Source organism: Cebus imitator, unplaced genomic scaffold (assembly GCF_001604975.1).
Source record: "Cebus imitator isolate Cc_AM_T3 unplaced genomic scaffold, Cebus_imitator-1.0 Scaffold10, whole genome shotgun sequence".
NCBI lineage: Eukaryota > Metazoa > Chordata > Mammalia > Primates > Cebidae > Cebus > Cebus imitator.
Genome location: NW_016107325.1, coordinates 4,605,145 through 4,619,817, shown reverse-complemented (window position 1 = coordinate 4,619,817; position 14,673 = coordinate 4,605,145). Strand labels below are relative to the sequence as shown.

Here is a 14,673-nt window from a genome sequence, read left to right as displayed (position 1 = left end):
AATAAAGAACACAGGTAATAACAAGTGTTGGAGAAAAAAAAAAAAAAAAAAAAAAAAAAAAAAAAAAAAAAAAAAAAAAAAAAAAAAAAAAAAAAAAAAAAAAGAAAAAAGAAAAAAAAAGAAAAGAAAACTTCAATTTTCTGGGTATGCACAAAGACCATGAAGACTTATCCAAGTGCATGACCGGATTTTTGTGGTTTTGTTCATTTTGTGTTTAATTTGTGTTTTTTTTTTTTTCCCAGCTGTATGAAATGGGCTTTCTGAAGTTTAAATAGTCCGACTTCACCCATGGTGTTCTGTGCTTGCAGTGCGAGTGTTGCTGTAATTCAGTGTTGCCGTCAGTGTCTCTTTTCTTAGCTTTCTGTCTTTCTTTCAACGTAGTGTGAAGTGTCTTATCCTTTTCTATGAATTCCAATTTGCCTTAACTCTTTTGATGCTGTAGCTGTTTCAGTAAAAGTTAGTTCAAACTAATGATGTAGAATGCTTTGACCAAATGAGCTGGTCTATTATGCCTTGTAAAACAGCAGCATAGGGCTTTTAAAAGGTAGTCAATAAAAGTTGCTGAAATTTTGGCTTTTTTAAATATGTAGTAGGTGTTTTTAATGATTTTTCACATAATGTGTAAGGTAGTGATATGCAAGAAGGGAAAAATGTTTTGTGTGAAACACATTTTCTGACTGGGGAACTTTTATTAGGGTAAATTGTTTGTAAGGCTGTACGCCAACAGTTTCCTCTGATAGTTTGACTGATTTAGGATATCTGCTGTATGATGCAATGTAAAGTCTTTTTTGCCTTTTTTCAGGAAAAAAAAAAAAAACTAACTTGATGTTCTAGATTTAGTGTAGGTAGCGTTGGGGTTTGGGGATGGGGGGCGGGGGACGGGAGTCACTGAATGTTTTGTCCTTCCTTTATACTAATGATAGTGCTTTAGAATGAGAATTATGCCTGAAATCTGGCAAACCGAAAAATGTTGCTATTGCAACAAAGTGGCAAAAGCTAAAAGTAAGGATTTTATCTTCAAACATAAGCTGAGATATGAATAGAAGCAAAATGATTGGCTACTAGCTCTCTCTCTCTCTCTCTATTAGGTAAATTTGAAAAATAAAAATGACTTGGCACTTTTAAAGGTAACTTCACCAAAGACCGAAGAGCCAGTAACCAGTAGCTCCAACTTGTCTCAGCATCACATCTTCTGTGCTCTTTATTTTTGCCGGACCAGTTTGCGGTTAGGAGAATGTGCCTTTTTTGTACCTTTGCATTTAGGTTTTATAATTTTAATTGATGTATGGACACACACAAACAAACAAGCATGAAGGAAGATTTGGATCCAAGCAGTGCCACACTTTACATCATCACTACAAGTGTTCAAGTGTAAAGAAAACCAATTTTGAAACTATGAAATTCCTGATTCATAAATACACAGTTATTTCTACTTTAGTACATATAAGATAATTCACTGTTATTAAAGCTCTTTTATTAAGGCAATTGCATATGTTTTAAAAGCAATGGTAAATTAAGTTGTCTTCCAAAACTGTGTACTTGTCTGGTCAGCTGTGTATGATCAGTTATCTACCTCAGAGTCTATTTTCTTTTGTGCTGGGACAGGTTGCTGGCCCTCCCTGTTTCCACAGACCAAATCCTCCTAGCTCAGGAGCTAGGGCTAAGCAGTTATTTCTTTTGAGTATTTTTTAGTTCTTAAATTTTATGCTTGTATTTGATGATAGATGTCAGTGACATTTCATAGTTTCAAAAGTCCTTGCTGCTCTGAGAAGTGTAGATTCTAGTGAAAATTACATAGTCATAAGAGAAATGTGTTTTTGTTTTGTTTTTGTTTCATTTTTTTTAAAGTTGTGGTATTATTGGTTCTATGCTCCCTGGAATATTACTGCTTTGTGAAAGTCCAGACTGAACGCAGCACCCTCTGTGTACCTAGTACAGTTATAAACCTGGGTCTCTCACTACTTGATATTTTTGCATTAGTTAAGACAGAAATTTGATAGCTCGGTTAGAGGGGAGGGGAAATCTGCTGCTAGGAATGTCTGAACTAAGTGCCATACTCGTCTGGGTAAGATTTGGGAAACATAACCTCTGTACATAAAAAAAAAAAAAATCAGTTAAACATCACATAGTAGACAGCCATTAAATTATAAAAAAAATTAATTTATGAAGAAAGACCTTTTGTACAGATTGAAAAAAAAGATTTTCATAGAGATATCTATATGATCAAGAGAGTTAATTTTTTATTTTTGTTTTACTAGTGCCACAGACTTGCCAGTGGTAACTTATTTGTCCGGTTCAAGATAACTCTGTAGTTTTCTTTCCTAGGACTTGTTGTTAAACGCCAAAAGACATTTTTGAACTGTACATTTGATCAGATTGTTAGCTTTTCTGTTTTATTTCTTTTGAGAACCTTTGAATAAAAAACATCTGAAATTTTATTTTTCCTGTCAATTTTTTTTAAGTAGATTAAGTATATATGAGAATTTCATTTCATTTCTGATCTCTTTCTTCAGCTCAGTAGATTGGTTTGAAAGTGAGTTGAAAGTTATGTCAGATACGTTATATCCTCAAAATACTCTTCCTTGAAAGGAATTGGAAAAACCTTTCCACCCCCTCTTGCTGGTTATTTAAATCTGTGTAAGGACCAGAGACTTCAACCACTGGCTCAGCACATGTCATCTCAGCAAATGTGCAGCCCAAAATACACCAGTAGTGGTCTATTCTTAAAGACCAAAGAACCAGACCCTTTTTCTTCCTCCTTTCGTGCTGCTACCCCTCAACTATTTCATTGCTTGTCAATGCTTAGCAAGGACAGAGTAACAGCAGCTCTCCCACCTGTGGTAGGGAAGCACATGGGCAAGGACCTTAGGATGATCTTATGCATGCATTTATGACCATGGTCCTCTATCAGAACCACCTGTTCAGCTGCTCCCAGTTGAAGGCTCCCATGCAGCATTCACGGAGGAGTCAGAACTCTTTCCCTCATGTGACTGCTTTATGGGACTGCATATGCAAAATAGGCCCCTTCTGCCCAAAGTGGAGTAAATGTTTTAGTATGGTGATCCAGGATTTATTTCCTGGCTTCCAGTGACTGTGTCATGGTGATAAAAAGAATGGGCAAGGAAAAGATACAGTCCACTCCATTTCTGGGTGCGTCCCCTGCAATGTGGATGGTATGCGGGGTGAATTAGATAAGGGAGGGGTCAGAACACTTAACTGGCCAGAGCCAAGAAAGCGCCGGTACTTGATGGCTGTTTCAGAGAAGGAAACATTCCTCTGATGCTAACTGGTCCTTCAGAAGGCAAGATGTCAGGGAGGAAAGAAACATGGCCTCTTGAGACAAACCCAGGCTGCTAAGAATGTAAGCTGTGGTCTCATTTTGCGTTCCAGCCACACACCTAAGTGCTCTTTCCTATGACCAAAGGTAGGAGAGAAATGCAATTCAGGCTGCTGGACACCTTCGGTTTTGTTAACCTTATTTTTGTTCTAGCTTCTCGCCCCGGCTCCATCTGGCTGCATTATATACTGAAACCGGTAAACACACTTAGGAGCACCAGTCCACGGAAAAGGGATCAAGCCAGTGGTGGTGGTTCACAGTTGCCGCTCCCATATAACTAAAGGGGTTGTGGCACCATTGGGGTAAACCCCACCTTGGTGAAAGCTTAAGACTGAAGTGGAATTCTGGGGTTGGAAGAGAGGAAAGAGGGTGTGGCAGTCGCTCTGTGGTCTACGTATTTCCCCCCACTATAGTGGCTGGGATGAGGAAAGCCAGGGGGTCGGGGGGGAGCTCCGTTTTTCACCCCACTGCCACACCCTTCATGGCCAGTGGCTGTAGGTTTATCCATTAGAGCTGAAATCCCACAAACACTGATTTAAAATTCGCTAGGAGAAAGGCAGTGTCTCCCAGCCTGAGCAGGGGGTCAGTGAATGTTAAGATAGGACTGATTCTATCCTCATTCCATTAGGGTACCCAAAAAGGAAACGATCCAGCGCCATTGGGACAAGGGTCACCGACCTCTCACAACCGCCCTGCCCCTTCCACAAAAAGCCTGAGATGTCAAGTATGTGGGTGAGGGAGGAGAGCCCAGAACTCAGGGTTTAAGGAAGGCCAGGCCGTCTCTCCTCTTCAAATAGCAACGCGATGAGCTCAGCCCCCTCAGTCCCGGCCTAGAGCCGGATGGCGGTCACGTGGCCGCGGGGCATCCAGGGCGCGGGGTCCTCGGCACAGCTGAGGGGTGCGCGCCGGGCGAAGGAATTTCAGCCCCGCGAAATGGCTCCAGAGTGTCTCCCGTGACTCGCTCAGGGGCTGCGGAGGGCAAGAGAATGTGTGCGCCTGAGCCGCTAGAGGGAGGGCGTTTTGTTCCTCAGCCATCAGGCCCCGAGCTCTGCAGGCTGGAAACCCAGCCCCTCGGCCGCGGGCAGCAGGAGGCCCCCTGCGCGGAGGTTTAGCATCTCGGGGCACACAGACCGGGTCACAGGTTCTTGAATTTGGGGTTCCTCGTCAGACGAGCAGGCCGTCACCAGTGCTGGCAGCCCCCTCCTTGTGAGCATCGTTGCTCAGACTAGGGAATGACTGAAATGTGACTTTGAAGGTTCAGAGAAGCTGGGGGCTAGGGAGAAAACCACGCGCCTTGCCAGACCACGTGACTCGGCGCGAGCACTCTATGCCGGGGCTCTGGGCTGTTCAGAATTTAAAACCCGTGGCTTTGAATTAAATACAAACTCTAACACGGTTCTTTTTTTTTTTTTTTTTCTTTTTTTTTTTTTTTTTTTTTTTTTTTTTTTTTTTTTTTTTTTTTTTTTAATGCGACACTGAGAGACTAAGATTTGATGTAGGTTATTCCAGTGCTCATACAAGACCCAGACTGCAGGGATTTTCTACCCTCTAGTATCCTTGAAGTCACCTACCCTACTTGAACACCTCCAGGGGCCATGCACTGCCCACCTCACAGGGCATCAGGTGTCTTTAGGGAACAGCTCTCAAACTTGTTTGCAACGGAGTCCAATTTGTGGCTTTGAAATTCCCACTTACCGGCCGTAGTGCTGCCAACTCGGATGCCACAGACGCAGTCAGTCATACTTCAAGTGTGGAAACGTGATCCATGGTTCTGCCCTTCTCTGGGTCGAGCATTCCTACCAGCTTTAACTCTTCCGTGTCAGCCCGGATCACTCCACATCATAGCTAACTTTCCAGATGCACCACAGTTGACTCAGGACAAAACCCAAAACCGGAGGGAGAACTTGGGGCTTCACCTGTCTCCCCTGCCCTGCTGGATCTTGCTATTACAGGTGAAATGGTTTCCTTTTGACTTCTCAGACATACCACAATTCTTAGAACTTGTAGCCAGTGAAAATCCCTACGTTGCTTTATTTTTTAAATCACAGTGGTTATGCTAAAGACATGCAAGATAATATGAAGTCATTTTAAAATGAAGACATTTTAATGACATGGAAAATGCTTAGGATATAACGTGAAAAAAAGTGTTGGGAACAGAACCGTAGATACAGTATGATTAAAAGTATGAAACAATATTTAAGTATAAAACATAAGGAAAGGCTGAGCACAGTGGCTTATGCCTGTAATATCAACACTGGGAAGCCAAGGCCAGAGGATTGATTGAGGCCACAAGTTTGAGACCAGCCTGGGCAATATAGCAAGACTCATCTCTACAAGAAAATTTTAAAAATTAGCTGAGTCTGGTGACACACACTTCTAGTCCTAGCCACTTGGGAGGCTCAGACAGGATTGCTTGAGCCCAGGAGTTTTAAGTTGCAGTGGCTGCTATGTTTATGCCACTAACTGTAGCCTAGGTGATAGAGAGATACCCTGTCTCAAAAGTAAATAAATAAATAAATCACAAGGAGAAAGTACTTTAAAATGCTTAGCAGGCTAGGAGGACTATAGAAAGTTTGTATTTTCTCATTTATACTTTCCTGAATAATTTTTTCAGTTTTCAACAATAAAAACATTTTATGATCAAGGAAAAAATTTAACAAAGAATGTTGTCAGATTACTCTGAAATTATGCAAGTTTCTATGCTCATATTCCAAGTAAACACATTTGATCGATTTTTTTGTGTTTAAAAGATAACTGCCCCAAACAGTGGCAGACACAAAGATGATATGATGTCTTCCTAGTCCTCAATGGACAACCTTAAAGAGAGGCACAAGCCTATAAGTGACAATATTGTAAGGCGAAGTAAGAAAAGATCTAAATAAAGAGCTCTGGGAGTTCTGTGAGGGGGCGAAGACAATGAAACCATCTCTCCTGAGATTCTCAGAATTTCTACATTTCCAGCCACTTCCTTTTTTACTGATCGCAATTCACTTGAGAGCAGCCATTTTCCTCACCGGTTCCTCTACCTTCTGAGAGATGAAATTGTCAGGTAGGCAGAGGAAGTCTTTGATAGCTCTGTCCTTGCCAGAATGAGACTTGAGCAGATATCCAAAGAGTTGACATTGCTGTCACTTCTGCTATGAAAATATTGGCATGTGTAACAAGAAACTACTGTCTTGTTTTTTTAAAATCAAGTAGGGTATGGGATACTTTCCTGGTAACGTCGTTCTGACTTCTTTTACCCTTGGTCACATGTTCTCCACACATCAGATTATGGATTTGCAAACACTTGCATAGTTTTCTGATGCCCTCCATATATCTTCAGAAATATTCTATTATTTTCTTCAGGGAAGTCTAGGCAGGAATCCCATTGTACCCACTTTGTAACTGGTGTGCTTTGACACATGTTCAAGACCATAAATATTGTTCCTAGTCTCCTAGCCAGGAACAACAATTTTTCCTAAGAAATACGTGAAGGACCTTCCATTATTATTTTCTCCCTAACATTTAGTTCAATTTTATTGAGAAAATTTTGTAGCCTTCAACTTCATTCTTCCAATGATCTGAGTCTTTTGTTTTACAAACCTGTATTTTCCCAAAATTTGAGGTAACTTTCAAGGAAACACAATTAATTAGAAATGTAGAAACCTGGAGTTGAGAAATTAACAGGGAAGAGACATAAGGAGTACACAGAATGTAGTTCAATAGGCCAAAAGTTCCCCACCATCACTACAGTTAAGCCTCAATAATTATGTTTCCCGGCAGCCAAGGTGAAAAGGGAGAAAAGAACATGCATCTGTAGCTCTGACTGTCATAAAGAATAAAGCCTGCCAGATTCTCTGGGAAAGATAGGATTTACTAGCTTCGTACAGGGGCTGCTGCCAGGGGTCCTGGGCTGTGTCCACCACATTTTACCACCAATACAATGACAATTTCCCAAGCCTGTTTCAGATAGGACCCATTCATAAAAGTCAAGGGCAGCACAGCAAGGCACCATTTCATGATAGTGACTCTGGTAGGCTACAGAGTCAAAACAGGTATTCTAAGTCTCGTCAAATGTTCATGGGTGATACATCTCATCCCTTTTGCAGAGCCCATTGCTATGATTCTGAAGGACAAAACAGCTCTGCAACAGCAAAAATGTTCCAGATCCTTTTTATTTCCACATTTGGCTCTTCACATGGGAAAAGAGATGCAAGCAACAAGTCCTCCTGCCACTTACTGAGCACTTCATGTTATACCTAAGACACCAACCAGTTTCTTCCAGTTCATCCAAAGCAGCAGCTCAGAGGTGAGTTGCTGGGCTGGCTGATTTGGACAGTCGTTCCCTCCTCTGGCCAATGAGTCAGGAGGTAGGCTGATGACCCTTTCCATTACCTAATACTGGAGCCTTCCTAAGTCTCTCACAAATCATAGTCCTTTTCTATTCTGCCATCAAAGGACCCTTGAGAGCTGAGGAGTGAGAATAGAGAGCCTCAGGGATGCAAGGCAGAGATAGCCCAATGTGGCCCACCATAAACATAAAATTTCCGTAAATTCTCATGCTTTGTTCTAAATTAATGGGAATTTTGTGTTTACCTCATAATGTCTATTTTTACCCAAAATGGATATGCCATTTGATTTATTAAATACTTTTAATTTCTTTATGTGGGGGACAGAGTCTTGCTCTGTCACCCATGCTGCAGTGCAGTAGCGTGATCTCAGCTCACGGCAACCTCCACCTCCCAGGTTCAAGCAATTCCCTGTGTCAGCCTCCCGAGTAGCTGGGATTCCAGGAGCCCACCACCATGCTCAGCTAATTTTTTTATATATTTTTTAGTAGAGACAGGGTTTCACCATCTTGGCTAGGCTGGTCTTGAACTCCTGACCTCGTGATTCACCCCCCCCTCGGCCTCCCAAAGTGCTGGGATTACAAGCGTGAGTCACCGTGCCTGGCCTAAATATTTTTAAATTTTGAAATAAAAAGTTGCAAGTACAGTACAAAGAAGGTATATCCTGATTTACCTGAGAGCAGATCACAGAACAAATGTTCCATTACCCACTAAAAACAAGGACATCCTCTTACATGACCACAACACAGCCATCAAAGAACAGGGATACATTACTACTGAATAAACCTCAGACCCAGTCAAGTTTCACCAATTATTCCAGAAATGTTCCTTGTTGCAAAAAGATCCAGTTCAAAAATCACACATTTAGTTGTGTCTCTTAAGTTTCTCTCAGCCTGAAATAGCTCCTCAGTCTTTCCTTGACTTTCATGACTTTGACGCAATTGAAGATTACAGGCCCATGATTTTGCAGTGTCTCAGATTCGTTTGTTTGAAGTTTCTGCGTGGTCCACTTTTGGAAGGAATATCAACAAAGTGAAGCTGTGTTCTCCTCACTGCGTGCCATCAGGAGGTGAATGATTTCACTGTGTTTCATTACCTGTGATACTCTCTTTGATCACTTAATTAAGGTGGTGTCTGCCAGGCATCTTCCACTGTAAAGTTACTTCACACTTAGCAGTTAATAAGTATTTAGTGAGGAAGTGCTTTGAAATCATGGAAATACCCCAAGCATCCTCAAACTTTTAATTTATTCATTTACATTATATGAGTATGGACTCAGAATTTCCTATTGTACTCAATGGATTCTAATCGGTTGCAGTCATTATTTGTTTTGATGTTCAAATTCTCCCCAGTTTGGCCCATGGGAGCCTGGCAAGGCAGCCTCTGTGTTTTTTAGACATGTCCCTGTCATTCTTTCAGCATTCCCTTGCCTACTGGCACCACAAGCTGTCTCAGGCTTATTTTGTACTTTCCCTGCCCCAGCCCTGGAATTCTCCAAAGAGCCTTGTTTCCTTTTTATTTCCACCCCTTCTCCCCATTTTTTGTTTTTCTTTTTTTTTTGAAACAAAGTCACACTTTGTTGCCCAGGCTGGAGTACACTGGCACGATCTCAGCTCATTGCAATCTCTGCCTCCCAGGTTCAAGTAATTCTCCTGCCTCGGCCTCTTGAGTAGCTGGAATTACAGGCATGTACCCCCAAGCTCATCTAATTATTGTGTTTTTAGTAGAGAACGAATTTCACTACGTTGGCCAGGCTGATCATCAAGGGATCCATCCAGCTTGGCTTCCCAAAGTGCTGCAGGTGTGAGTCACCATGCTTGGCCAGCCCTAGTTTCTTTTGATGGAGATGACATTTAGAAGCTAAGGTCTAGGTGCTAGGTATACTCTTTGCTACTTACATGTCACTGTTCCCAAGCCCTGTCAGTAGACAGGGTTGGGGGGGGGCGGGCAGAGGGAGAGAGTGTGTGCATGTGTATGTCCACACACATATTTACTTCTTGTCTGTAAATATTGGAAAGCATGAATTTTCAACCACAGATTTCATTTTCCCTTTCCTTTTTTTTCTTGAGACAGAGTCTCACTCTATCCCTCAGGCTTGAGTACAGTGGTGCCATCATGTAGCTCACTGCAGCCTCAACTTCCCAGGCTCAGCCAATCCTCCTGCCTCAGCCTCTCAAGTAGCTAGGACTGCTTGAGCTAGCAACCCACTGCTAGTGCCTCACACAGGCACACACCACCACACCCAGCTAACTTATTTTTTTTCCGAGAGAGGATCTCACTGTGTTGTCCAGGCTAAACTCAAACTGTTGAACTCAAGCAGTCCTTCTGCCTTGGCCTCCCAAAACGCTGGAATTGCCACTGTGCCTGACCCCTTCCCATTTTTGTAATTGTTTTCTTATGGTAAGAAACCTGGCTCCCAATACCCTTGATGTATTTACTGATGTGGTTTGGCTCTGTGTACCCACCCAAATCTCATGTTGAATTGTAATCGCCGGTGTTGGGGGAGGGACCTGGAGGGAGGTGATTGGATTGTGAGGGTGGGCTTCTCCCTTGCTGTTCTCATGATAGTGAGTGAGTTTTCACAAGATCTGATTGTGTAAAGGTGTGTAGCATTTCCCCCTTCGCTCTTTCTTCTGTTGCCATGTGAAGATGTGCTTGCTTCTATTTCGCCTTCCACCATGGCCTCCCTACCAGGCCTCCTGCACAGCCTGCGGAAATGTAAGTCAATTAAACCTCTTTTCTGTATAAACTACCCAGTCTCAGGTAGTTCTTTATAGCAATGTGAGAATGGACTAATACACTTACTCATTGCTCAATCTGCCTGGGTGCAACCAATCTCGCATTGCTGGCACCAAAGCCCAGCTAACCCTGCTCAGGCTCTGATAGCTTGCTCTGCGTGAGAGTTTGGAGGTGGTAAGGAAGTTGGTTCACCTCCTACTCTCTGCCCAGAAGCAAAAGAGAACTGCATATTAAAGAACAGAAATAATTCTGCCATAAGAAGGCAAGTACCCTCCACAAGAAGAGGCCTTTTGTGATTCCATAAATTTGCCCCATGAAGTCTGCTTATGTCTCACTGTCATGTGGAATGTGCTAAAAGTGTGAAACGGAGTTGAGGGGCAGGAAGGGTGTGGAAGTGGAAAATCTGAAAAAAAGTGTAAAGAGAAGTAATGAGAGGGTGACATAAAGGAGAGAGCGGAAATAGAAAAGAAAGACTTAGGAAGGTAAGTGAGAAAATGAATATAAGTAAGAAAAAGTAAAAAGTGTAGGAGAAAAGGAAGACGAAATGAACGATTGATTAACATCACCTTTCCAAAGCTGTTCTCTGAAGGCCTGGTAAATCGGCTGGTAATAGGCTTGTAAGATACGATCTCTCAGCCACCAACTTTGGCAGGTATTAAATTAAAGAAACAGTGATTCTAAGATGTCAGCAGTGAGTTACTATCTTTGTGGCCACAAATCCAACTTCCCACAGAAACTCAAATGCAGCAGCCTCTAGATCTTCCCAGGTATTTTTCAAGCACCTCCCAAGAAAAGCAAGTTCAGCCTCACAGAACACATGGACTCATCCTCACCAGTTGAACCATCCTAAATTTCTAAAATAAATGCTGTGAGTTTCTGAGAATGAAAAGAGCTTCAACCTTCGATGGTCATGGGGAAGTATGAAGTCCCCAGTCTAATTCATCTCACCTGTTTTGTCCTCCAATTGGCCCTCTGCAGCCTTGGTCAATGCTGCCAATCCCATTTGTGTCCATGTGCCCACCTTCCAGTCCACCTCATCCTACTGCAATCTAGTATCTGCCACAAGTTCTTCATGCTCGAAGGGTCAGAATCCTATTCTTACGTAAAAGAACTATTATCTAATGACCTCTTTGCTGCATCTGTCATAAAAAGAAAAGTAGGAAGAGCCCAGTGGGTTAGAGGATGAATATTGGCAAAGCCCAGCAGAGAGCCCGAGGAACATAGCTGAGAGGGGGCTAATCCTTATGGATCGGGGGGAACTGGGCTTGGGGTAGCAGGGATGTAAGTGGCTTCCCATGTGTAGTTGTATTGGTTTTGTGGATACTGCAGAAAAACTCCCCTCCTTTCTTCTAAAAAGATGAAATTGGGTTTGGCTAAGCAAAGATGCAGTTCATGGTTACGGGGCTCTGGTGCATTGCGTCCTATTCCAGTGGCTTCAAAAGACAGCCATGGCAGCTGGGGAACCACCCATGCTGCTCCAGGCTCTGCCACATGCTCACTATCCACCCCAGTCCCCTTGGCCTCTGCCACCCTCCCTCTCCTGGCCCGGCAGTGGCTATCACGGGTCTCTCACAGTCTTGGCCCTTTGAGCCCAAAGAATAGCTTTAATAGCCCAATATTGCCACCGCCTGAGTGGGGTGGTGAAATGTTCCCCTCATTCACGACTCATCACAAAACCAGAGAGGATGGGGCAGATGGAGGGAGTGCGTCTGGGTATTATTCTGAAGCTGAGGCTTCATAAGGGTTTGCCCATATGTCTCCCTCCTCCACTATACTGAGAAATGGGGATCATGCCTTTGTCTTCACTGGGTCCTTCCCTTTCCCCAGCCCCACTACTAGTGCCTCACACACATGGTTACCTAACCTACCACTTACTCAAACTGCAACTTTAATTCAATTGGAGATGGAGGAGTATGCTGTTTTTAGAAGTCTTTATGCCATCTGCCAGAAAATTGTCAGAAAGCCCATACAAATGTACAATGACTATGTGAATGGCACCCCCAGAGCTGTGCAGTGTGTAGCTTTCTCACCATAAGCCGCAGTCTGTTTGATGGATGAAAGAAATCCAATGCTTATAGTCAATGCTTATATTCATCTTTGCTAATAATTCTAAACTCTCAAAATGGGGTTCCCAGAAGTGCTAACAAGGACCAGTGATCTAAATTAACATTAATTACTCCCTTTAGGTGGAAGATCCACCAAATACTTAAGTTCAGATCAGCCAGAAACTGCCAGCACAAGGGGCTTGAATGATTTAATAAAACAGCTAGTGATAGATTTGAATTTTTTCATGGCTTAATGATTTTTTCTTTCATGTGGAACTAGGAGGCTGGCAGTTTGCAGAGTATAGCAGGCACGACATCAGAATTTATCCTCAAGTTCTTCCTGCTAGGGGCTGGAAGGAGAGGGCTGACAGGGTGTGGGCTGTCCAGCTGAGCTCATGGTAAGGGGCGCTGTGAGAAAGTGTTCAGGCCTAACAGTGCGTGTTTGGCTGAAGAGACTGAACGGGGAGCTTACCAAAAGCTGTGTACCAAAAAGACTGCTCAGTCCAGCAGAAGGCAATGTTTTCTTATTTGTCTGCCCACAGGGGATGCCTTTTTCTAATTCTCACAAGGACTAGCGCCATACAAGAGATTCAAATTGTCACTGCAACGCTGAGCCTAGTAACAGCAGTTGCCTGAAATTAACATCTCTTGTGTGATCCACAAAACCAAACACCCTGGCTCATTCTGATCATTACTTCTTTCCCTGTTTCTGCATTAAATCATTCATAAGCCTGCCATGAAATCTCTGTGTTCTAAGTTCAGCTCAGTGACTTTGTGAGCTAGAAACTCTCTGTTCCTGCAGATTACTCTTTTTTGCTGTCTATATCTCAAGAGACTGACCTTCACAGGTGGCATCAAACAAGTTTACTTGCCTCTGACTTCCATCTGGTTTGGCCAATGAGAGGTCCTGGCAGACCAGTAGGCTGCCAGGTGGGCTGGAGCAAAGATTGATTAACGCTTCCTCCCTGTGGGCCACAGGTTGGCAGTGTCCATGTCATGGGCTGAATTAAGACCCCGCCAAATTAATATATTTAATTCCTAACCCCCAGTACTTCATAATGTGACTATATTTAAAGATGGGACCTTAAAGGAGGTAAATAAGTTAAAATGAGATCATTAGGTGGGACCCTAATCCAATATGACCAGTAGCCTTATAAGAAGAGGAAATTTGGACACAGATCCAGGCACAGAGGGAAGACCACGTGAAGACTGGAAGGAGAGAAGCCGTAGAAGAAACCAACCCGTCAGCACTTGCATCTTGGACTTGTGAGCAAATACATCTCTGTTGCTTAAGCTATCATGTCTGTGCTATTCTGTTATGGTACCTGAACAAACTAATACAATCTCTCGACCAGTCACAGCTGCAGTCCATGCCCCCACTCCTAGAGCTCCAGTTCTCTACCTGGGCTTGGATCACCGCATCCTTTCCTTACCCCTTCAGGCTTAGGAGAAAACAGGAAGGGCCCCTGCTATTGCTTCCCTATCACTGCTTTCTGTGAACTGTGCACATGCCTTTGTAACTACCTTTATTCAATTCTCTTCAGTTACCCCACTCCAGTGCACCAGGTGTTTACTTGCAGGAACTTAGATGGATCCACTTGTTTCCCTCACTATTTGCTTGAGCTGTTTCTAAAATGTAATCCTACCTAGCAGAAATAAACCAGAATGGATTATCAGGTGACACCCCTTCTGTCACACTACTGTGTAAAAAAGTATTTTATAAGATTTCCATGGTGACAAGAAGCTGTTGGAATATGCAAACAGCTCTGCAAAAATGAAGATACTGAATTGTAACTAGTGAGTAAAAAACTGACTGTTTTGACAAAAGAAATATATGCTATGGAGAGAACACTTTGAAGGTGTATATTTAGAGTTGTTTCCACCATTGAGAAATGTTGGTTCTGAAAACAATGTTACCTCTATTAAAAATCCTAATATGTACATATGTTGAAAACTGAGAAATGGGAATTTTTCTACATTGTTTTAAAATATTTTAAATGAGAGGCTGGGTGCAGTGGCTCATGCCTATAATCCCAGCACTTTGGGAGGCTGAGGCGGGCAGATCATGAGGTCAGGAGATCAAGACCATCCTGGATAACACGGTGAAACCCTGTCTCTACTAAAAATACAAAAAATTAGCTGGGCATGGTAGCATGTGCCTGTAGTCCCAGCTACTCAGGAGGCTGAGGCAGGAGAATCACCTGAACCTGGGAGGCAGGGG

The 14,673-nt window shown here is 42.9% G+C and overlaps 1 long non-coding RNA gene across 1 annotated transcript in view; it reads left to right on the top strand.

The window, feature by feature from the left end:
- The first annotated feature begins 46 nt into the window (after window positions 1-46).
- Window positions 47-14,673, top strand: part of LOC108317378 — a 17,749-nt gene continuing 3,122 nt past the window's right edge. The window contains exon 1 of the long non-coding RNA XR_001830721.2: window positions 47-2,840. This is a non-coding gene — a long non-coding RNA (uncharacterized LOC108317378). The remainder of the gene's footprint in view (window positions 2,841-14,673) is intronic.